Source organism: Narcine bancroftii, chromosome 9 (genome assembly GCF_036971445.1).
Source record: "Narcine bancroftii isolate sNarBan1 chromosome 9, sNarBan1.hap1, whole genome shotgun sequence".
Lineage (NCBI taxonomy): Eukaryota > Metazoa > Chordata > Chondrichthyes > Torpediniformes > Narcinidae > Narcine > Narcine bancroftii.
Window position 1 is genome coordinate 58,498,219 of NC_091477.1, and position 25,285 is coordinate 58,523,503.

At 42.0% G+C, this 25,285-nt stretch overlaps 1 protein-coding gene across 7 annotated transcripts in view; it reads left to right on the forward strand.

Moving 5' to 3' along the window:
• The window catches only part of n4bp3 (NEDD4 binding protein 3), a 224,987-nt gene that overhangs the window by 62,376 nt on the left and 137,326 nt on the right, over positions 1-25,285 (forward strand). For 3 of the 7 annotated variants that reach the window (XM_069899260.1, XM_069899258.1, XM_069899259.1), the window contains one exon: positions 10,221-10,361. The exons of the other annotated variants lie outside the window; for them this stretch is intronic. The gene's annotated coding sequence lies outside the window, so the exon portion shown is untranslated. The remainder of the gene's footprint in view (positions 1-10,220; positions 10,362-25,285) is intronic. 7 annotated transcript variants of the gene reach the window in all.

A 25,285-nucleotide genomic window follows, 5' to 3' on the forward strand; every position in this document is an offset into this window, starting at 1 on the left:
TAATCGTCCCTAATTGACTCGTTATAATTCATCCCTAATTGATTCGTTATGTGTACGGTTCCAGAACTCCAAAGGAAATGGGCCAATGACAATTTTTCTAAAGCCAAATATTTCACTAACAATTGGGTCTAGAGCAGTGATTCTCAACCTTCCTTTCCCACTCACATCCTACCTTAAGCAAACCCTTACTAATCACAGAGCACCAATGGCATAGGGAATACTTAGGTGGAATGTGAGTTTAGGGGAAAACCACTGCTTTATTCCCAATCTCTGTTTCCTGCTGATCGGCCAATATCTTATTTGTAATTCCATGGGCTCTCCTTTAGTGAAGCAGCCTGTTGTGCGGCTCCTTAAATTTTTAATGTTTTTAAAATTTAGGCATACAGTACCATAACAGGCCCTTTCGGCCCATGAGCCCATGCTGCCCAATTAACCTACAACCCTGGTACATGCTAAAAGGGTGGGAGGAAACCGGAGCCCCCGGGGAAAACCCACGCAGACGTGGGGAGAACATACCAAGTCCTTACAGATGGAACCCAGTCCCGATCGCTGGTGCTGTAACAGTATTGCTCTAACCACTTTGTCAAAGGGCTTTTGAAAGTCCAAATACATGACATCTACCACAATTCCTTTGTCTAGCCTGCTTGTGGTTTTTCTCAAAAATTGTGAGACTATCTGTCTCCACAATTTTTCCTGGGTCAATGCACATGGATCAAATGCAATGGAAATGTGGAGAGTTTATGGCAGGATCCAGAACAGCTTTGATGTACAGTGGGTTTGGGAATGTTGTCCAAGTTCATAGCTCAAGGATGGTAAAAGTTGGGCAAACCTGATCTGCTTTCACTGATGTTGGAGGCTGAGATTACACCTGATGAAAGGTTCTAAAATCATGAGATTCATGGATGGGGTAGATAGTCAAAATAATTTTTTGCAGGAAAGAAGTGTCATATATGAGAGGACATGCATTAAAGGTTAGAGAGGATTTGTGGGATTTTATTTCACACAGAGAGGTGATATAATGGGCAGTCAGAGGTAGTGTTTAAGGTGCTTTTACATAGACACATGAATATTCAAGGTATAGAGGGATGTTGGGCATGTGCATGCAGAAGAGATTTAGTTTAAACTGCATCATGTTTGGTGCATGCATTGTGGGCCATTGGGCCTGTTCACCTGCTGTACTGTTCCATGTTCAGTGGCAGTTTTTGCCTGCTAGCCCCTTCATGTTTTATTCAGTTGCATCATCTGGTCAGTTGGGTGTATTCCAAAAGAACCATAGAACATTACAGCACAGAAACAGACTCTTTGGCCCTTTTAATCTGTGCCAAACCATTTTTCTGCCAACTCTCACTGATCTGCACCCAGTCTATAGCCCTTCATACCCCTCCCATCCAGGTATCTGTCCAAATTCTTCTAGATTGTTAAAATTGAGCCACATTCACTACCTCAGCTGGCAGCTCATTCCACTCTCCCACCACTCTGTGTGAAGAAGTTCTCTCGCATGTTCTCCCTAAACTTTTCCCCTTTCACCCTTAACCCATGTCCTCTGGTTTGTATCTCACTTACCCTCAATGGAAAAAGCCTATCCACATTTACTCTGTCTATCCCCCTCATAATTTTAAATACCTCTATCAAATCTCCCCTCATTCTCTTACACTCCTGGGAATAAAATCCTAACCTGTTTAACCTTTCCCTGTAACTCAGTTCCTGAAGTCCAGTAGTATCCTAGTAAATCTTTGCTGCATTCTTTCAATCTTATCTTTCCTCTAGTTAAGTGGCCATAACTGCACACCAAACTCCAAATTTGGCCTCACCTATGTCTTAAATAACTTTACCATGACATCTCAACTTCTATATTCAATACTTTGATTTATGAAGGCCAATATGCCAAAAGTTCTCTTTACAACTCTGTCCACATGTGATGCCACATTCAGGAAATTATGAATCTGTATTCCCAGATCCCTCTGTTCTATTGCACCCCTTAGTGCCCTACCATTTATTATTTGCTGTGTATGTCCTTTCTTGGTTTGACCTTCCAGAATGCAACACCTCACACTTGTCTGCATTAAATTCTGTCTGCCATTTTTGTCCACTTTTCCAGATGGTTCAGATCCCTCTGCAAGTTTTGAAAACCTTCCTCACTGCCCATAACACCTTCAATTTTAGTGCCATCTGCAAACTTGCTGATCTAATTTACCACATTATCATCCAGATCATTGATATAGACGACAAACAACAATAGTCCTAACACTGATGCCTGAGGCACACCACTAGTCACAGGCCTCCAGTCTGAGAAGCAATCATCCACCACCACTCTCTGGCTTCTCCCGTGCAGCCAATGTTCAATCCAGTTCACTACCCACCATGAATCTGAATCTTCCAAAATAGCATCCCAGGTGGGACCTGGTCAAAGGCCTTACTAAAGTCTATGTCAATAACATCCACAGCCTTTCCTTCAACTTTCCTGGTAACCTCCATGAAAAAGATTAGTTAAACACAACATATTATGCACAAAACCATGTGAACTATCCCTAATCAATTCCTGGCTATCCAAATAATTGTATATCTAATATCTTAGAACACCTTCCGATAATTTACCTACGACTGACGTAATGCTCACCGGCCTATAATTTCCAGGTTTATTTTTGGAGCCTTTTTTAAACAGCAGAATAATGTGTATGGTACATTGTTTAAAGAAAAAAGACCCTTTCAAGTCTCTTCCACACTTGGTGCATGTCCATACATTTGCATCATTGTACAATTTACACATTATCTCTACTTACACCATTGCCACCACTGTGGCACCTTGTCGTTACTCCCCCCTCTGTTGTTTGAGGGGCTTTCCCTGAGCCTCAGCCCCTCAATGCCTGGTGACGGACAGACTCTTGACTACTATCCTTCCCCATAGCATCCTCGCGTTGGCTGCGCCCAGTCTCAGTGCATCCTTCAGCGCATATTCCTGCACTTTGGAATGTTCTCATTAGCAGCATTTCCTTACAAACATCTCTGTGTGGTGAAAGAACAGCAAGTTTTGGAAAGATCTTTCACTGAGTTGATGGTCTTCCATCATGACATTTTTAATGGTTTTGGATGTCTGGTTCTGTGTGCATCCCTGAGAACACCCTGTAAATGTCATGCTGCTGCTGGGGATGAACTGTGACAAGGACCCTCGTCCTTCCTGTTGGATTCAGAAAAGGGCTCTTTGCAGCTCACAAAGTGCAGAGAGAAGGCAACCCTGCATGACTCCAGACTTGGAGAGGTATCTTGGGAAAGCTATCTGGTTCCCACCAATTGACTTGGACTGTGTTTTGGATCTCCGTGTAGAGCAGTTTAATCCAATTTTGGATTCTCTCCCCAAAGCCAATTTTGGAGAGCTTGTCCATCATGTACATGTGAAAAATGCAGTTGAAAGCCTTCTCCTGGTCTAAACTGATCAGGCAAGTATCTGCCTCCCTGTCCTGCAAGTAGGCGATTGGTATTTCAGAACAATTAGATTTTCCTGCCTGGCAGGTGTAGCCTGGGTGGATCACCTATCCCAGGGCAGACTTGTCTCAATTATCAATGGCTTTGCATAAAATTTGGTGGTCAACATTTAACAATGTTATGCGTCTCCATCTCCTCCTTCTGTTTGAAGATGAGGTGATGGTACCCTTCCTCATGGAGTTTGACATGCTACCTGTCAGTAACATAGTGTTGTATGCTTCTAGCAGGTTCGGGCTCACCCAGTCCTACAGAGCAATGTACAACTTGACCACCAAGCTGTCACTTCCGTTGAGTTCAGCTCCCTCAGGTAATTGGCTGATCCAGACTCTCCAGCTTGCTGTAGTCTAAGATCTCCATGATAGAGGACAGGAAGTTCTGGGAGGCAATTCTGTCATACAGTTTGATATAAAAGGACCTGCTAATCCTCTATGTGCCCATCTGCAAGGATGTTACTGAGCCGGCCTTTTCCTTAAGCCTGTGGATCATGGAACTTCCCCTGTGAACCTTTTGGAAGAAGAACAATTGTGAGCACGTCTCTGCCTGCTCCACTGTGCGGACTCTGGATTAAAAGATGATCTCGGAGGACTCTGAAGTGAATAGAGTGCCTTGCTGGCTCTTTGCCTCTTGGAGTTCCTCCCTCACATGCACCCCTTCCAACAGTGGGAAGAGTTGCTGCAGGTCAGTCTGGAGTTGGCTCAGTTCCCTCTGTCTCTGCCTTGATGTCCAAACTCCTTTCAGAATAAAGAACCTTTTGATGAGCTCCTTAGTCATTTCCCACCAATTCGCTGGGGAGTCAAGAAGGGTTTCCACAGTTGTCCAACCAGTGTAGTCCTTTAGTTCCTCTATGTCATCTGGGGTCAGCAACTTCACATTCAGCTTCTACATTCCCCTGCCAACTTTCTGGTCCTCCTTTAGGTGACAGAGGCGCAAAGGAAGCAGTGGTCAGAGAAGAATACTGGCGATCATTGCTCTCTCTCACTGCACAGACAAAGGAGCTTAACTGTCCTTTAACATCTTTGTTATTTCACCGTACCATTGCACTCACTAACCTTCTCTGTTACTGGGACTAAAACCTTTCTCTCCTGGCTCTGATGAAAGGTCCCAGATGTAAATGATCACTGTTTCTCTTTCCACGGTTGTTGACTGACCTGCAGAGTGTTTCCAGCACTTCTGTTTTTAAAGATAATAGGAATGCTTTAACTGGCCCAGCCCCCACTGAAAAGATAGGGCCAATAAGAATCATTTGTGGCTTGGCAGAATTAAAGCAATGCCCTTACTGCCTCCTCTATCACAAGGCACATTTGTCATTTGGTGATTACCATGCCTCCATTTACATTACCGGTGGCCTATCCATGTCGACAGCATAAATCAATACACACAAATATGCTGGAAGTGATATTCAGTGCCTGATTAATCCACCAGGCTGCAAATTTTTGGAGATCTGGAGGAAGGCATTGTGATGAATCGTGCTGGAAAGGGAGAACATGGAGACATCAGCAGATGTCAAGATTGGACCTGGGACATGACACTGTGATTTCTCTGCTTTAGACATCCTGAGGATATCCTGAGCAAGTATAAGGGAGAAGATCTGCTGGCAGCAGCTGGCCAAATGTTGCCATGTTTCAGAGCCTTTATGTTTTTGGCTCTTCCCTGTTATAAGGATTCAAAATACATCATTGGTCCAAATCCATAGCTTTTAGACAACCACCTGTTAACTGGACACATGACCGATAAACTTGATGACAGAGGACATGGAGATTTGTCTGGGAGGTTCATGCTTTTGAGCAGTAGAACAGTTTCATCGAGGCACAGAATATTTCATTACACCCTGATTCAAACCTTTTGGAGATTGAAAGTGAGCCAATTGCATAGCTAGCCTGACTACAGTACCTGATAGCCTGTTGCATTGGTATTGGCATTGGTTGACAGTGGTGTAGTTATTGAAAACTCCACTGAACTGATTGAGCCTCCACTGGTGATGGTGGTGGCTGGCTACTCAGGGTTGGGCATTACTAGCCACTCACCAGTTGTTCATGCTGGCCAGATGAATAAAACCAGGAGTTAGAAGTCGATTATCATGTTGCATTTCTAAGCTTTAAGAACAAGCTTCCTCCTTTCAGAGCACCATCGAATTCTCCTTACTATGGATTTTCTGTGGATAACTCCATTGGTTTCCAACTAAATCCGTAGATACAGTAAGCAATTGTGTGGCATCCTTGTGCTATCTTGTCCGTGAGAATGCATCAACAGTTGTCATGTAGAAGGAAAGGATGTAAACTAAGCAGCAAGTTTGGGCATCCTGCCTCAAGTGCAAAACAAATGCAATCTCCATTTATTCACCACCTCTCATGCAACAGGCATCCCAAAGTCTTTCTGAAGCAAAATGCTGAGCTACACAAGTTCAATATATAAAAGTACCTGAAGAGGACCACTAAGGGGCAGAGGATTTAGAGAGGGAGAAAGGAGCTTACAACTGTGGCAGTCAAAGGCACTGCTGCTTATGGTGAATCAGTCCCACTGACCGAACACCAGTTTCTCTCTATGAATGCTAGAGTCCTTAAGAAGGGTCATTGTCGACTGTTCAGTCGATTAGAACCCTTTAGGCTCCGTGGGTGTTGGCAAAACTGTACAGTTGAAAAGTTACTGAGTATTGCAGGAGCTGAACCTTTTGGGACTGAATTTGTGTTGAGGAGTTCAGAGGATTTCCTGAGAATGTTTGCAGTAGAGATTTGAACAAAATCTATAAGAAAAGCACTGAAAGAGTTTTTCTTTGAAATGTAAAAGAGAATTAAATGAAATATAATAGTTCAAGAAAATTAGTTTTCCAATTGATAATTCTAGTTTTTCTTTCCAATAAGATGACTCAGAATGGGGTGGGAGGTACAAACATACACAAAAAAATTTCACCAGTGTGTCTCCACGTTCTGAGACTGTATTTGTTTTGATTTGGTTTACTCTCAAAAACATTACAAAATGCACTTTTATTTTTCCGACTTTGTTTCAGTTAAGTTTCAAAAGCACGGGAAGGATATCTGATTCCTTGAATGTGCTACTGTATTTTGACTGCCTGCATTTCTTCTAACAATTGTATCCCTGTCTATGGCTGGGTTGGGCAGCATTTGATTTATGTACAAAGATGGCTCTGATAAAGCTTATTGTTTTCTATAAGAGGCTGATGCAGAGAACTGCTCCGCTCTGTCTCTGCTGTTGATAAATTCCTTGTATTCAGTGAAATTTTCTCTAGTCTGTTGCCAAGTGTTAATTTTAATACATAGATGTCCTTAAAGTACAAATAAAACTTATTTTCTTTGCCTCTTTCTAAATTTTGAAATAAACTGTTGGATGCCGGTAACCCTTTCAACTGCGTAACCCAAGGGAGTGTCACCGGTGTTTCAGAATGTGCACCACATCCATGCCGGTGACTTTCTTGCACTTGGCCTGTTGATCACATTCGCCAGACAAGTCCTTTACAGCCTGTTGGTCTCCTTGTAGATCAGACCAGATGTGGCGGCACTGCTGCTGTTCTGGGCGGAGCCACAACCTTTACAGGGTTCTCCACAGGATTCTACTGCCTAGATGTTCTGCCCAATAGATGTTGGAACAGGTTTAAATAACAATAGAAAAGGACCAGTATCAGTTTTTACATCAAAGTCCTTGGGGTTTTGGCCTCCGGACATTGAGTATCAGTGCCAGATACCAATGTGGGAGAATGCCCACACTCGAGAGGAAGGGTCCTTGAGTGGTCTGAGGGAAGGAAAATGGACCAGGCAGAGAGGCAGGAACTGCTGTGGCCAGTGAGGCATCACTCAGTCCATTTGGATTGCTGAATCACAGCTTTTATGGCAGGCTCCAGGATGGCCTTGGCTACAGATGGTGACGTTATCAGGAAGGTAGCCTTCAACCCATACTCATCCACCGAATGGAAGATAGAAACCTCGTTATTGATACTGAAAGAGACCCTCCAGAATTGATAGAGGTGACCGTTAGCCTCAAATGCTGTATATGGTCAGTCCACGGAACGGATTGGCAGCTGGTGATAAGCAGCTTTCAGGGAGATGGTTGAATAGACCCGATACTGTGCAATATAATTCACCATGTCCGCAATTTGAGGGAGGGTGTATGCGTCCAGGAGTGTGTACCGATTAATAGTTTGGCTATAGTCAATTACTAGCCTGGACTTGTTTTCTCCTTTTACCACTACCACTTGCGCTCTCCACGGGCAGATGCTAGGTTCAATGATACCTTCGTCGAGCAGACATTGTGTTTCAGACTTTATGAAATCTCAGCCTGCTGTGTTGTACCTCTTCTCTTGTTAGCAATAGGTTTGCAGACCGAGGACAGATTTGGGAAGAGAAGTTTGGGGGGGAGGGGTGTCGATATTCAGTGTGGAGAGGCTGCATGTGGGTTCTGATTTTAAAGGCCCTCTGTTCTGAACCGTTACAGGGAGGAGGGGACCAGAATACTCCAAAGTCATGCTTTTAAGGTGACACAGGAAGTCCAGACCCAACAACACCAGAGCACACAACTCATCAAGTACATACAGGCGAATCTTACAGAATTCCCCCACACCCCCCTCAAATGACAATGTTGTTGAACACAAGAAATATGCGATAGTTGGAAGGATACATCTTCAGGTTGTACTCTTGCACAGTCCATGAGTCTATGAAGCTTTCAGTAGAGCCAGTGTCGATGAGGCATTTAGTGGAATGTCCGTTTACCTCCACAGTCACTATGGAGTTGCTGAGCTGGTGAGGTCTGTCCTGATCTAGAACCATCGAGGCTAGGACCCCGGAGACTCCATACTCCTCACTCGAGTGGCCCCCACCATCCTGTGTTGCCCTGCATGGGTAAGATGGCGTCAACCTCGTGGTGTGACAAGATGGCCGCCCTCCTTCCTCCTCCTCTGATGATGACGACAAATTTGAATTTGGGTCATGGCAAGATGGCCACTAAGCCTTTTAGCGTCATTTCCTCACAGCCACTGCTTCCCTCCGTCGGCGTGTAGCTCAACAAGCGGGTTTGGGTGAATTCAGGGCAGACGGCTTGGGGCTGGAATCGGATTTGAGAGCAGTGCAGGCCACGGACTTCCCTGGCTTCCCCTTATGTGGTAAACCCTCAACCAATGCCCTTTCTTGCCACAGCTGGAACACACAGAGTCCTTAGCCAGGCAACGAGATTGGGGATGCTGGCTCTTGCCACAGAAAAAGAACTCCTTAGCACGGGAAGCAGCAGCCGTTAGGGCTGCGGAGGCAGGAGCAGCCAGTCCTTGAAAGGGGTCACCTGGGTGAGCGAGCTCGCTGGCTTCAAGGTCATCATTCTCAAGCTTGGCCTATTCCAACTGTTATGAACCCAGAGGACCCCAAAACCCAGCAGCATTAGAAATTCACCAAGACAAATGGTTACTTAAACAAAAGTTGCTTTTAATTATCTTTAAACATGAAAACAGGATCAAACTTTAACTTATTACTATTAACTTAACTAACCTAACTTAACCCCCTTCCAATTCTAAGCGTATGTGTATGTAACGTGTGTGTAAGTTCAGAAAATTATTTGATTCACTGTCCAATCTCACTTCTCATTCCTCCAAGTTCACTGGTTGCAGGCAATTCTTATACTGTCCACAGAATTTAACTTTTATGAAGTTCACCAGGCTTTGGTGCTTGAAAGATAAATGGTTACCGCTCAGGAAAGTTCTTGTCAATTTTCTGAGAGAGATTTGTTGTTTTTGGACACAAACTGATCCCTTTTAATCAGCCACGTCAGTGTCTTACTGATTAAACCTGCCCCATCAGGGTTCTCCTGATGATAACCTTTTTCTTTCAGGTCACCACAGGGTTTCTTTTTGTTTCCCTTATTTCAAGTGAAACATTAGGCAGCCAGTCCTCTCCTCTTGTATGGCCACAAGCGCTTTGACCAGGCTGAACTAAGAACTCACAACCTGTCTTCAAAATGGGGTTTTCCACAAGCTTACCAGCTTGTCCTGTTCCAGTCCCAACTGCTGCTGACTGTTGAACTGCAGAACTGAATTCTCTCTCTCTCTCTCTCTCTCTCTCTCTCTCTCTCTCTCTCTCTCTCTCTCTCTCTCTCTCTGTCTTCTAATCCATTCATCTGTTGCTTTCCAAAGCAATGATCCATTACTCCACAGCATGTCCAAATAACACCTCGTTATGAACTCACTTTTGGCATTCTTCAAAGTTTGTGCAAAGGCACCTGGAGCTTAGACTCTGGCTTGAGCAGATCTCTGGCATTTTAAATGAGGTCTGTTTTGAAGTGTTTGCATGTGACCAACACTAAAAAACTGGCCACAATTTATCTCCTATAAAACATATCTTCTTTTCTTTGGCTTGGCTTCGCGGAGCCAAGGGGTATGTCCATGTCTGCTGCAGGCTCGTTGGTGACTGACAAGTCCGATGCGGGACAGGCAGGCACGGTTGCAAGGTTTTCTCTTGCAAAACATATCTATATACAATATAAAATATAACATAATCTGTCACACAACGATTTGACCAGTCCTTCTTACCCAACTAGAACAGTCGCTGCCTCATGTATCTTGTGCGGAACCCCGTGACTGGAATATCCTGGATCTGTTCTTCTTCATGAATGTGGCCCATAGCCTCTTCATACCTGCACTTCTGGGCAAGTGTCCACAGATCCAGCAGGTAGTCATCGATGGTCTCTCCTGGCCATTGGCAACATAGAGCAAGTCGGTGCCTCACAAGGATCTCATTTTGTGATTTCAGGTATCGAGCCTTCAACACCTCGATGGCAGCGTCATATGTAGTGCAGTCCCTGATGACTGCATACCCTTTTGTTCCTACCCTTAAAACGAGTGCGGACCTCCTGAGTTCATTGGTGTGGAAGACATCGCTGGTTGTGTTCAGGTAGGACTAGAAGCAGTCTAGCCAGTACGTGAACTCCTCAGCCGCGTCGGGGGACAGGGGGTCTATCAGCAGTATCTCTTGCTTATGTAGTGCTTCCATTGTTAGGGAATAAGCTAATAAAATTGTAACGCGAATAAAAGCTCTCATGACTGGAGGGAGAACAAATGCTTTTATTAGCTTATAACTAAGGGTAGGGTTTCACAGTAGTCTTCAGAAGGATTCTGGGTTTAGGGAGAAACCAGGGTTATATGTGAGGAGATGGGGGTGGGGCAAGCCCTCAGCACAACACACTACCAGAGAATCCCAGTTCACTGCACTTCGAAACTGAGATTAATCACTATTGACAGATGGTACAGCGATGCATCAATGAGGAAATGGAGTGAAGTAGGGTTGCTGGCCAGAAGAAGGAGTGAAATCTAGAGTCATTGAGAGAAGAGCCCTGGAAGTTCAGGAGGGTGCATCCCCTTGAATGTGTATTCTGGGCATGAAACCCTTTCAATACTTGGTCTTCACACTGCCACTTTTACCCACCATTCTGTTTCTGCAGATGTTTCACATCACTTCCCTTCCTGTCCTCACTTTCCTTGTAACTTCCATTTCCAGCACATGCACATTACATTAACAATCAAGAAGAGGGGACAGTGGAGTGTATCTAAGTTTGGTGTTGGCACTAAATTGAGTGAAAGAGCAAACTGTGCAGAGAATACATAGAGTCTCCCTAGATCAGTTAAGGGAGTGGGCAAGGGTCTGGAAATGGAGTACAATGTTGGCAAATGTGAAGTCATCCACTTCGGAAAGAAAACTGGAAGATCAGATTATTATTTAAATGGCGCGAGATTGCAGCATGCTCCCGTGAAGGGCTTGGGAGGGCTTGTGCTGAATTGCAAAAGGTTGGTTTGCAGGTGCAGCAGGTTATCCAGATGGCAAATGGAATGTTGGCCTTCTTTACTAGAGGGATTTAGTTTAAGAGCAGGGAGGTTATGTTGCAACTGTACAAGGTACTGGTGAGGCCACATTGGGAGAACTGGGTACAGTTCTGGTCTCCTTACTTGAGGAAGGATTTTCTAGCTTTAGAGGTGGTGCGAGAAGCTTCACCAGGTTGATTCCAGAGATGAGGTTATTAGCTTATAAGGAGAGATTAAAGCTTCTGGGACTGTACTTGCTGGAATTTAAGATGGGCCAGATAACCTACTCCTGCTCCTATTTTATATGTTCTTATCAGAGGGCAATCCAAAGTACTGGACCACTCCCCTCAAAGTACCGGATGGACCACTTCCCTCTCTTCCATTATAACTGCTCAGATCCTGGCGTTAGGGTCAGGGCCGGTGCTAAGAATTGCAGGGCCCAATTAGAAAATTGATAGCGGGGCCTCTACTCTACAAAAATCGAAATTGATGTTTTATATTTCGTGTAGTATGCCAGTCTTAGCCAAAAAGCATTAAATGCTTGATATACTAAATATTGAAAGACAATATGAAAGTTTAAATTTTTAAAGACTATTACAGACATACTGTTTATGCACAGGTCTTTTAGAAACAGACTTTCCTGGCTTTTTTATTTGCAAAATCTTTCAAAATAATTTCAAAGTCAATGGTTTTAGTATTGTCATTTTCTATAGATAGCATCGTCAAATTGTTTAGTCTCTCTTGTGAAATTGTTTTAATCAGTTATAGGCTTTCGCCCGATACAACTGTTACGGACATTGTTAAGTAAATCCTCAAAGCAATAAAAACATTAGGAAATGCTGTGAATCGATTGTTTACTACCAGGTATTCAAATAGAGCTTGAGGCTTAATGATACTGAAGGGAAGAAAAGTTTTAGAGCTTCAAGTTCTTCGGCCAACAGATCCACGTCTTTAGTTGCTTCAGTAACTATCCACGTCTTTAGTTGCTTCAGTAACTACCCCTCCATCAGTGCTCTGTTTTAGTATGCTGTCAGTTAAAGCTGCTTCAAGGTCTGCTATGTGTTTCCTTATTTCTGCCTTTTGAAAGCTCTGAAAGTTATTTAAAAATCCAAATAATTTTACATTGCTTTTAAGCTGCTTAAATCTAGACTCTAAAGATTGGATACTTTTGTCTAGCACTAAGCTGAAGTACTGAACTCTGTATGCTTCTTTTGGATCATCTAAACCTTGATCTTTTGCCTCATATGAAAACATTCTCTTCCTTCTACGTAGTTTTTTTTTCTTGAAATTGTCTAAACTCCAATGGTAATTCAATAGCTTCAGCCAATTCATTTGCGCCAATTAAAACTGCCCTCTCTATAAATTCTTAGCCATGATAATAGTTTTTCAAATGACTTCATGCCTTCATCAATGTCCTTTGTTTCACCTTGTAGTTCCTTGCTTACATAGTACTTCATGCCAAAATATCAAAGAAACTAAAAATTTGTAGTCTTTTAGCTGGTTTGCTAAAGATTCAGCTTCTGCTTTTACCTTGGGCTCATCTGTTATCTCTGATATTTCCACAAGTGCATCATATACTTCTCTAACCTGATAACGAATAGCTTTAACACTATCAATCCGACACTCCCACCTTGTGTTGCTCAAGGGTTTCACTGATAACCCGGGTACATGTCTGTTAAAAACTGCCCACCTCTTAGTTGATGTAGATCCTTTGCAAAATCCCAAAAAATATTATAACATCTGGACAACACTTGGCTACATCTCTGAGTAAAAGGTTATAATTGTGACATGCACAGGGTACAAAGAAAGCTCTTAAATTATCCTTCAACAGTCGTGCTTGAACTCCAGATGTGTGACCTTTCATGTTGCTACCATTGTCCTAATAGGTCATAGGCTTGGCCTCGAATGTCTTTCACCTCTAAATTTAATTCCTCAGTGTGTTTAATAATGATTTATATAAATCTTCTCCTGCGCTACTTTCAACCTGCAGAAACTTTATGAAATGTTCATAAACACCTGAAGGAGCCAAGTTACTATCAGACGCATACCTGATCGTTAGAGACATTTGCTCTTGGTGACTCATATCAGGTGTGGAGTCTAAAATTATGGCGTAGTACTTAGCTGCTTTTACGCATTTCAGTATCTCATTCAAAACATCTGTAGCCATAATGTCTAGTAGTTCATACTGAGTATCTTTTCCTAACTAGTGATTATGAATTTCGTGGGTTTTGACTTTTCAAAAATGTTCTTCAAGAACAGGGTCAAACTTTCCAAACAGCTCAAGGACCTAAAAAGTTTCCACTCTCATTACCAATTTTTTCCTCTGTTCCTTTAAATGCTAGATTTCTCTCAGCAAGAAACTGCGCTATTGCTACTAGCCTTTTGAATACTTGCTGTCGGTGTTACGCACGTTCATTGACGATTATTTCAAGTTCTTTGTCAATTGTCTGTCCACTACAAAGTCTTTGCATCTTTTGAGGGGGAGGACACCTCACTGACAAAAGACAAAGGAGGAAAAACCCAACACCCAACCCCAACCAACCAATTTTCCCTTGCAACCGCAGCAACTGTGCCTGCCTGTCCCGCATTGGACTTGTCAGTCACCAACGAGCCTGCAGCAGACGTGAACATACCCCTCCATAAATCTTCATCCGCGAAGCCAAGGCAAAGAAAGAAGAAGAAAAGACAAAGTCTTTGGTGTAACTCCCAGAAACTTCATGTGGCTTCCAAATGGTTTTTAGAATTTTCAAGCACACACAACCTTGTATGAAGATTAGATCAGTTGTTGAATCCGCTTGTTGATAATGCACTGGTTGTGTTCTTACTAAAAAGTTTACAATAAAAGCAATAAATTCTATCAGCAGACTGAGAGTATATAATCCAAGGTCTTTCAACACACTCCCCATTTGAAAGTTTTCTCTTACAGTGAAACTTTGAAAATCACAATCCCTTTTCATTTCGTGGAAAGTTGTTCACTGGAATAGGAGGACCTTTCATTGTTAAATAATCGCTTACATTTTGATTTATGTATGCTGGCCAGTTGGCTGGGTCATCATAAATATTAATTACAACTGTACTCATGGATGATCCATCATTGCGTGATGTTTGGGCTTGGTCTTTTTCGGCTATAAGTGGACTTTCTGCTTTGACACTGTCTTCTAGCGTATTGAGATCGTCTTCAATTTGATTCACAGCTGCGTCATCCTTTTCTAACTTGTTATCAATTTCATCAACTGTAATTGGACTCAAGGCTGTATTGTCATTTTCTGAATTGTTTTTGTTTTATTCATCCTCAATACAAAGATGGAGTGACAAGAAATTTTCTGAGAGCACCTCTATGATTTTCATTTTCAGCTACCTTAGCCTTGGCCAGTGCTCATTTCTGGTTGCCGCTTAAATACTTACGCCCTTTGTCTCTATCTCTGCTTGTGCTTGACATATAAATTTTAAGATGCTAATTCTCTGGGATATATTTTTAAGGTAAAAAAGGTAAAAGAAGTATATTTTAAAATGTTTAGACTTAAAATTACACAATTTGCAATTTATAGCAATTTGTTATAAAATTGGACTTGACATCACTGATAACATGTCTACTTTGTTCCAACAGTGGAACAATGTCATCATCATCATTGGTATAACGTAAGAAACCAACGTCAATCCCACATCATTTTGCTTGTTAGCTTTACGTTGTTCCAACATCAGCCACTGACCTTGGAACAATGCACCCAACTCTCAACTTGTGAACGCCATAGAACAGCAAAACAAGTGACCAATTCTGGATTTGTTGAATGACAACAACTTTGAATAAGATAAGAATTGCCTTTTTTTTTTAGTAACGGTTTGTTTAGCTGATTTTCTAGTCAAATGTCTAGCGCTAGTTTGTTGCTAGATATTTGGCTAGAAAATCGGCAGAAAAATTGATGTGTGTAATGGATGAAATTCGCCCCCGAAGAAAACAATTTCCGCAAGGTCAAGCTAAGCTGCACCTGTTCCAAATCACCAAAAACATGAAATAGGCTATATTAAGCCCTGGCAGTGCAATAGCATAGTTAGTAACAGTAACCTAGTACTATTTTGATACTAAATCAAACTACTGCAAAATTATGAAACAATGACAGAGGCAGCCTTGCTAAGAATATCTGGATCTTGTAAAGATGAATAACCCCGAGATGTACAGTACATGCCCCTATAGCTGAATAACCTTGTAAACCAGCTCGTAAAGGTGTAGACTATAATCCCCACAGCGACTTAGCCTAGTACAGATTAACTTAAACTAACCTAACTTCGGGGTTATTCATCTTTACAAGACCCGAATATCCTCATCAATTCCATCTATGATTGCTAACATTGTCAGAAATTCTACGCTTAGGGCCTAGGCTATTTACGTTCAGGCTAACTGCTTAAGCCTAGGCTATAGGCTATGCCCTAGGCTAGCATGACGCTATCTCAATCTCATATTAAAGTGCAGGTTCTCTTATTGATTAGCCTATAGCCTGTTTTGATCTTGAGATGCTTCATCAGCTCCGGAATACATCTATCTTACTGGGTGAAATAAATACAAAACTTTTTGGCTAGGGAGACAAAGGAGGCCTATAGCCAGTAGTTTAATCGAAGACATATTTCCTAAGGATATTTCACTGAGATAATACGATCAATTAAGGGCACTAACTTCACAAGTTCACTGACAAATCCCTCAGTTTATGAAGCCTACAGTATTATTATTTTCTTACCATTTTAAACGAAGTCCATTACAGTGTTCTCTGCTCAAGGCCTGGGCTCAATCACGTGCACAGGGCCCCCTTGAGGCGCTGAGCCCAATTTGATCAAATTGCTCAAATAGGCTTAAAACCGGCCCTGGTTAGGGTGATAAGCGTTGAGCACTGAAAGTGTACCAGTACCTTGGACTGCACATTGCCGAGCATTACTCCCTCCCTCTTCCTCCTCTTATGTTTTGATGGTGACTTCTACACCTCCCAGCACTTTATTAAGCATTACTCTGCTAGAATGAGCATTGCAGAGTCTGTCCAGCATCTGAACTAGAGCATGTTCAACCCAGTGAGCTGCAGCAAAGAGAGAGGATGCTGAAGGAGTTATTGTTCAAAGGCAATCTGTGTGTGGAGAGTCGGCTCCACGGGTACGGATAGACGCAGCCAGACGAGGTCCGCAGGCAACATGCCAGATTCAGCATGATCTCCAAACAGAATGTATTTTTAATGATTTGAACTTGAGTGACTGGGGGTGGTGGTGGCGGGTGGGGGGGGGGGGGAGGTAGAATTATTCTGTAGCTCATAAATTATATGGCAATTGGGAATATGTTCGATAGTGAGGCTGAAAAACTGTCGAGAAATCAGTGGAGTGGTTGGTGGGCAGAGGGTTAGCAAGTGGAAATCCAAGGTACAGAAACATGAGGACAAAAAAGGCAAATGGGGCAAAATGATAAGAGGGGACAAGGATCCCAGAATGTAGCCTGGTTGATAGATGGTGAAGACAACAAATAATATATGCCTGCCTTTTATTGGGCAGAATTTTATTTTCCCCACAAATAAAACTATGTACAAAGAAAAGCCAAGCAGTGTAACGCCATTGTTATACCTACATTCTGACACGGTGCATTAATCCTCTAATATGCTACATAACACTGTAGCCCCTTGTAGTTACTACCCATCTGCTGTTTGAGAGGTTTCCCCTCTGGTCTTAGCCCTTCAATGCAAGGATCAAGAAGTAATTTGAGAATTGCATAAAATGTGGAGCTGCATTTAAATGCTGCAGATAGCTCCTGTCGCCAGATTTTGGAGCAAAGGGCTTGGAGGAGATTTGGGAGCCGAGACTCGAATCTTCACATATTATTTTCTGGTGGCTGTGATTAGTGGGAAGGGTAGGATCAGATTTTTTTTTTTCTTTTTAAAAAAATTTTCCATGATAAGTAGAAGAGATTAGTCCAATTAGAAAACCAATGGATTATTAGAATATGAGGTGACGTTTTCAAAAGGGAATTTCCATTTTATTTGAACATTGTGTACAAGACAATGTATAAATCACTTACAATTCATATTTTATATTGCATTGTATAAAAGTTATGTAACTAATATGTAGACAATATATAATGTAATTTTTCTCTACCAAATTAATAAAAATATTTTAAAAAGAAAGAGAATATTGCCAGGCTGGAACTTTAGCTTGGCTTATACCCTTTGGAACAGAGCCATTAACTCTGTTAATGATAGGAAGCATCTAATGTAGAAAGATTAGATGGGAGGAAAAATGGAATATCGTGTAATGGAGTTGCTGCTTGAGAGGGTGGTGAAGATGGAGTCCGTGAAACATTGTCGATGAATGTTTTTGACCAATGGTGCAAATTTCTATGATTCAAATATGCAGTGGTGCACGACAATGGGAGAATCGGGGGAAGAAACACAAGGTGGATCTCAAGGAGGTGAAAATGGGAGTGAAGTTGTGAACGCTGTTTATTGGCTGCAGTAAATAAGGTTGCTGAAGACTTCATTTGAACAAGACAAGAGGCTGAGCAGAAATTAATTGAAGATCTAGAGAGAAAGGCACTGAATTGAGGTTTTGCCCAGAGGAATGGTTTAATTTATGGTTGGCCTGCCAGTTTGTAGAGGATACATGGTGAGCAATACATTCAATATTACATTAAGATCTTTGTGTATAAACAAAGAATAGGTAAAGGAGATGGCAGCTTGGGCAGTGGAATGCTCCGAACGACTTTACAGCACCAGCGCATGGTGCCAGAGTTCAAATCCCATGCTGTTCAAATCCCTGTGTCTGTGTGGGTTTCCTCCAGGTGCTCTGGTGTCCTTCCACCCTTCAAAACGTACAGAGGGTGTAGGTTAATTGGGTGTAGATTGGGCGCCATGGACTCGCGGGCTGAAATGACCTGAAACCATTAAATTAAAATTTTAAAATGTGGGAAATCTGGGATATGACTACTCCTGCAAGAAGTGTATCCAGCTGCAGTTCCTGACAAGCCAAATTAAGGAACTGAAGCTGGAGTGAACTCCAGATTACTTGGGAGGCAGAGGGGGTTACAGGATCACTACTACACCTAAGAGACAGGAGGAGGGTAGATGGGTGACAATCAGGAGATGGAAAGGGAACAGCCAAACAGTGCAGGGCACCCCTGTGGCCAACCCCTCAATAAGCAGTGGACCATTTTGCATTCCATTAGGGGGAGAACGACCTACAAGGGTCAAACCACGGAGATCAGGTCTCTGGTACGGGGTCTGGTCCTGTGGCTAAGAAGGGAAGGGAGGAGAAGAGGCGAGCTATAGTGATGGAGGTTCCATAGTTACGGGGACAGATAGAGGTTCTGTGGAAGAGATCAAGTACCCTGGATGGTGTGTTGCCTCCCTGGTGCCAGGGTCCAAATGATCTCAGATCGAGTTCATGACATCTTTAGGAGGGAGGGTAAGCAGCCAGATGTCTTAATCCATGTGGGGACTAATGACATGAGTAGGAAGGTTGAGGAGGTCCTGCAGGGAAAGTTCATGGATTTAGGTGCCAGGTTGAAGGACAGGACCTCCAGGGTAATGATCTCAGGAGTGCTATCCACGCTACGTGCTGGTGAAATTAGAAATAGGAGGATAATGCAGCTCAACCGATGGCTGAAGACATGGTACAGGAGGGAGGGCTTCAGGTTTCTGGATCATTGGGCTCTCTTCCAGGGAAGGAGTTATCTGTGACAATGGGATGGTTTTAAAATTTTAAATGAAACTTTTTAAATTTAGACATACAGCATGGTAACAGGCCATTTCATCCCACTAGTCTGTGCTGAACAATTTACACCATTATGAATGGTGGGAGGAAACTGGAGCCCCCAGGGAAAACCCATGCAGACATGGGGAGAACGTACCAACACCTTACAGACATTGTAGGATTCGAACCCAGGTCCCAATCATTGGCGGTCTAAAGGTGATGCACCAACTGCTACACCAGCCAAGCCACCATTATTGTATCTGAACAGGACAGGGACTACAATCCTTGTGGGAAAGTTTGCTAGTTCTGCTCCGGGTGGTGGTGGGGGGGGGGGGGGAGGAAACATGGTGGGAGCATTCTCAATGTTGTAGGAAAGGCAGATGAGCTTAGACCATGTGGAATTATGACATTATTGCTATTAGTGAGATGGCTGCAAGAGGGGCTGGACTGGCAGCTCAATGTTCCGGGTTTCCATTGCTTCAGACACAATAGAGCAGAGGGCAGGTGAGTGGAATGAAAGTGGGAGGACTGGCGTTGCTCGTTAGGCAGGACCGACCAGAGGGCTCATCTTCTGAGGTTATATGGGTTGAGCTGAGGAATGGAAAAGATATGACTACACTCATCGGGTTGTATTATAGACTGCCCAATAGTCGATGAGAATTGGAGGAGCAAATCTGTAGAGAGATAGCAGACAGCTGCAGGAAACGCAAGGTTGTGACAGGAGATTGTAACTTTCAACATATTGACTGGGACTCTCAAACTGTAAAAGGGTTGGATGGTTTTTAGAGTTTGTCAAATGTGTTCAGCAAAGTTTTCTAAATCAATATATAGAGAGACCAACTAGAGAGAGTTACTGCATCTCATATTAGGAAATAAGACCAGACAAGTGTCCAGGATAATTTTGGGTCCAATGGTCAAAAAACCATGTTACAAGTTACAGAGAAGGATAGGTCTAGGCCTCGGGTAGAAATTCTAAATTAGAGAAAGGCCAACTTTAAAGAAATCAGAAAGGATCTAGAATGCAGGGATTGGGAAATGTTGCTTTCGGGAAAAGATGTGTGAGGTAAGTGGGAGACCTTCAAAGGTGAAATTTTGAGGGCACAGAGTTTGTATGTTCCTGTCAGGATTAAGGTTTTCAAGGGATATTGGGAATCTGGTTAAGAAGAAGAGAGAAGTAGAGGCAAATGAGGAACTTGAGAAGTATTTAAAATGCAAAAAGATCCTCAAGAAAGAAATCAGCAAGGCTAAAAGAAGACTTGAAGTTGCTTTAGCAGACAAGTTGAAGCAAAATTGCAAGGATTTCTACAGGAATATTAAGAACAAATTGGTCCCCTTGAAGATTAGAGTGGTCGGCTTTATATGAAGCCAAAAGAGATGGGGGAAATCTTAAATGTCATTTTTTCATCAATATTTACTCAGTAAACAGGCATAGGACCTTGGGTAATAAGGAAATCAAGCAGTGAGGTCATGGACTGATACATATATAAGAGTAGGAGGTGTTTACTGTCTTAAAACGAATAAGGATGGATAAATCCCCAGGGCCTGAAAAAATATTACCTCAGACTTTAAGGTAGAAATTGCAGGGGTTCTGGCAGAAATATTTAAAATATCCTGAGCCACAGGTGTGGTGTCGGAGGATTGGAGGGTAGCTCACATTGTTCTATTGTTTAAAATAGGTTCCAAAAGTAACCCTGGAAATGATAGGCCAGTGAGCTTGACATCAGCAGTTAAATTATTGGAAGTTGTTCAAAGAGATTGGATATATAGTTAGTTGGATAGCCAGTGACTGATTACGGATAGTCAACATGGCTTTGTGCATTGCAGGTCATGTTTAATCAATCTGACAAAGTTTTTCAAGGAAGTTACTAGGAATGTTGATGAAGGAAAAGCTCTAGATGTTCTCTACTTTGACTTTAGTAAGGCTTTTGATAAGGTCCCACATGGGGGGTTAGTTAGGAAAGTTCAGTGCTCAGTGTTCATGGTAGTAAACTGGATATGACATTGGATGGACAGGAGAATCCAGAAATTGGTCGTGGATGATCGCTTCTCAGACTGGAGGCCTGTGACTAGTGGTGTGCCTCAGGGATCGGAGCTGGGACGATAGTTGTTTATAAAAATGGATCGAACTTAAAATAAATTTGATCTACTCTTTGGCTTTCAGTTGAATGTCAACTTTTGAAGGCTAAGAGTAAATTTTACATTCATGCTGATAAATCTGGTAAGTTCTTCGCTAACCATTTGAGAGGATTTTGAGCTAAATTACATCTTACAAATACTTGTAAAGATAATGGTAACATAACTTCAGATCATTCTGAGATAAATGAAACATTTAGGAAATTTTACCTATAATTTTATTTTTCTGTATAAATAATGCCTTTGGAAGACTACACAAAAGAGTCTGGAAAAACAACCAACTGAAAAACCTCACAAAGATAAGCGTATACAGAGCCGTTGTCATACCCACATTCCTGTTCGGCTCCGAATCATGGGTCCTCTACCGGCACCACCTACGGCTCCTAGAACGCTTCCACCAGCGTTGTCTCCGCGCTATCCTCAAAATCCATTGGAGCGCTTACACCCCTAACGTCAAAGTACTCGAGATGGCAGAGGTCGACAGCTTCGAGTCCACGCTGCTGAAGATCCAGCTGCGCTGGATGGGTCACGTCTCCAGAATGGAGGACCATCGCCTTCCCAAGATCGTGTTATATGGCGAGCTCTCCACTGGCCACCGTGACAGAGGTGCACCAAAGAAAAGGTACAAGGACTGCCTAAAGAAATCTCTTGGTGCCTGCCACATTGACCACCGCCAGTGGGCTGATAACGCCTCAAACCGTGCATCTTGGCGCATCACAGTTTGGCGGGCAGCAACCTCCTTTGAAGAAGACCGCAGAGCCCACCTCACTGACAAAAGGCAAAGGAGGAAAAACCCAACACCCAACCCCAACCAACCAATTTTCCCTTGCAACCGCTGCAATCGTGTCTGCCTGTCCCGCATCGGACTTGTCAGCCACAAACGAGCCTGCAGCTGACGTGGACTTCTTACCCCCTCCATAAATCTTCGTCCGCGAAGCCAAGCCAAAGAAGAAAAAAAATAAATAACAGTAGTTTGAAGAAGACTTTTTAATTACCAGGATTCCTTCTGCTAGTCAAACTAGTCTTGATGAACCTATCTCACAGAAGGAAATAAAATGGCTGCTATTTCTTTATTAGAATCTGGGAACTCCCTCGGATCCAACGGATTTCCAGTAGAATTGTTTAAATCATTCTCTAAGTTGTTGTCATCTGGTGTTAGTGGATTTGTTTAAACAATATAAACTTTCAGAATCATTCAATTAATGATTAATAGTGAAGAAGGGCAAAGATATAACCAAAAGTTCCTCCTATATACCAATTTTTCTATTGTATGTTGATGTTACAATTTTAGCGAAGGTTTTGGCCAATAGAATGGAAAATATTTTACCTCCAATTATTTCTGAAGACTAGATGGGGTTTATTAAAAATAAATGTTCCTATTTTGGCATACGTCATTTATTGAATTTTTTATTTGACGTCTGACAAGGCGCCAAAGTGTGTTCTATCATTAAATGCAGAAAAACCATTCGATCGAGTAGAATGGTCATATTTGTTTACAATTTTAGAAAAAAATTAACTTTTGTACTGATTTTATTATATGGATTAAATTAATATAGTCACATCCAACAGCTACAATTCTTACTAATTCACAAGAATCACAGCCTCTCAATCTGCAACATGGCACCAGTCGAGGGTGCCCTTTAAGTCCATTACTTCTTGATTTGGCCATTGAACCATTGGCACCTGAGAGTCCATGGATGTCTCGGGGATATGGAAGAGGGGATAGAACTTAAGTTTCTCTCTACGTAGATAATCTCTTGCTTTTCATTTCAGACCTGGCTACCTCCCTTCCTCCCCCCTTCCCCATGATGTCATTACTCTCACAATTTAGTCAATTTTCATGTTATAAATTAAAGCGGCACAATAGAGAATCTTTTCCTTTAAATCCTTCTATGTCAATGTATGTTGGTTTTCCTTTTAAGATTGTTAAAAACCAATTTATGTATCTCGGTATTACAATTACAAAAAAATCATGAACATATTTTTAAGGAAAATTATTTTACTTTGCTAAAGTTAGTGAAATAGTCCTTAACTCAATGGACTTTAATTGGCCATATTAATTATATTAAAATGAATGTTTTGATTACATTTTTGTATCTTTTTCAATCTGTACCAATTTTTGTTCCTAAATCATTTTTCGATTCTCTTGATTTGGTTATATCATCTTATATATGGAAGGGTCAATACCCTCATCTAAACAAAGTTTCTTACAGAAACCCAAGAAGGATGATGGTATGGCTCTACCTAACTTTAGATTTTATTAAAGGGTGGTCAATATATGATGTCTTACGTTTTGGACATATTTTCATAATTATACTGACCGTCCATTATGGCTGAATTCCCCAAAAACTTCTTGGCTTTTCATTTCCTTTTCTTTCTGTTAAGTTGATGGGCAAACCCATTGTTAAGCATTCTGTGCAAATTTTGGCTCAGTTTAGAAAAACTTTTACATTTCATAATTTTTCTCTCTTAAGTTTACCTAATCACTTTTTCAACCTTCTTTGCATGATATTGCTTTTCAGAGTTGGTATTCAATGTTTTAAAGGTCTTTTCTTTAATGGCTGCTTTGCATAATTTCATCAGCTTTGTGATAAGTTTGACTTGCCCAACTCTCACCTTCAGATATTTGTAAATCCTTAACCATAGGTGTGGGCCGAGGATTAGAGGGTAACACGCATTGTTCCATTGTTTAAAAAAGACTCCAAAATTAACCCTGGAAATTGGAGGCTGGTGACCCTGACATCAGTAGTAGGTAAATTATTGGAAGGTGTTCTAAGAGATTGTATATACAATTATTTGGACAGATAGTCCAAATATATTACAGATAGTCAACATGGCTTTGTGTTTAACCAATCTAACAAAGTTTTTTAAGGATGTTACCAGGTAAGTTGATGAAGGAAAGGCTGTGAATGTTGTCTACAGGGACTTTAGAGAGGCCTTTGACAAGGTCCCACATGGGAGGATAGTCAGGAAAATTCAGATGCTCAGTGTTCATGGTGAGGTAGTACAGTGGATATGACATTGGCTGAATGGGAGAAGCCAGAGAGTGGTAGTGGATGATTGCTTCTCAGACTGGAGGCCTATAACTAGTGATGTGCCTCAAGGATCAATGCTGGGATCATTGTTATTTGTCATCTTGATTAATGATCTGGACGATAATGTGGTAAATTGGATTAGCAAGTTTGCAGATGAAATTAAGATTGGAGGCGTTGTGGTCAGTGAAGAAGATTTTCAAAGCTTGCAGAGGGATCTGAACCAGCTGGAAAAATGGGTGGAAAAATGGCAAATGGAATTTAATGCAGACAAATGTGAGGCATTGCATTTTGGAAGGACAAACCAGGAAAGGACATATACAGTAACCGATAGAGCACTAGAACAGAGGATCTGGGAATATAGTTATATAATTCTCTAAATTTGGCGTCACAGATAAATAAATTTGTATAAAGAGTATTATGACCTGTTTTTGTAAAATGGGATTATTACTGTAAGGGATAGTATTGACAGGAGGAACTGAATGGTCACAGTTAACATTTAATATTTCACACAAACACATCATAAGTCACAGCCCAATGATAATTTGATATATTATAAGAACTGATTCAGATTCGATACATTTGCAATGGAGAGCCATGCTGACTGCTGAAGAGAAAACAGCTTTTTGAAGCAGCTCTTTGTGACCAGCCATTTTTTGTGGAATTCAGAGCGAAGCATGCTCAGTGAATGACTGGGCCTTTTTGGTAGATTGACCTGTGCCAAGAGGGTCTTTTTAGGAAGCAAAGTGCTTCATTTTGATTGTGACTAACAGTGAAGGTCACTTGGAGAGACCAGTGCCAGGACCTTGGAAGTTTTTGGAGGCTGCCCAGTGTGAGTCTTACCTACAAAAGGGCCAGGAGTGTTATAACCACAGTTCATGTGGATGGACATTTCTTCAAAGGCAACACAAGAAGAATTCATGAGTCTGTAGCAGCCATGACTCCAGTCCTCCCACCAGGTCAACATTAATTCTGGGCAAATTTCAAAGGGCAACACTTCAACACTGAATTTAAAAGACTGAACTTTGAAGTAACTTTCTAGATTTTGGGCTGGACTGCAATGGTTTAGGTATTGGTTGGGTATATCTCTGTCTCTCTCACACACACATGCACACGCGTGCGGATAGATTTAGTGTTAAGA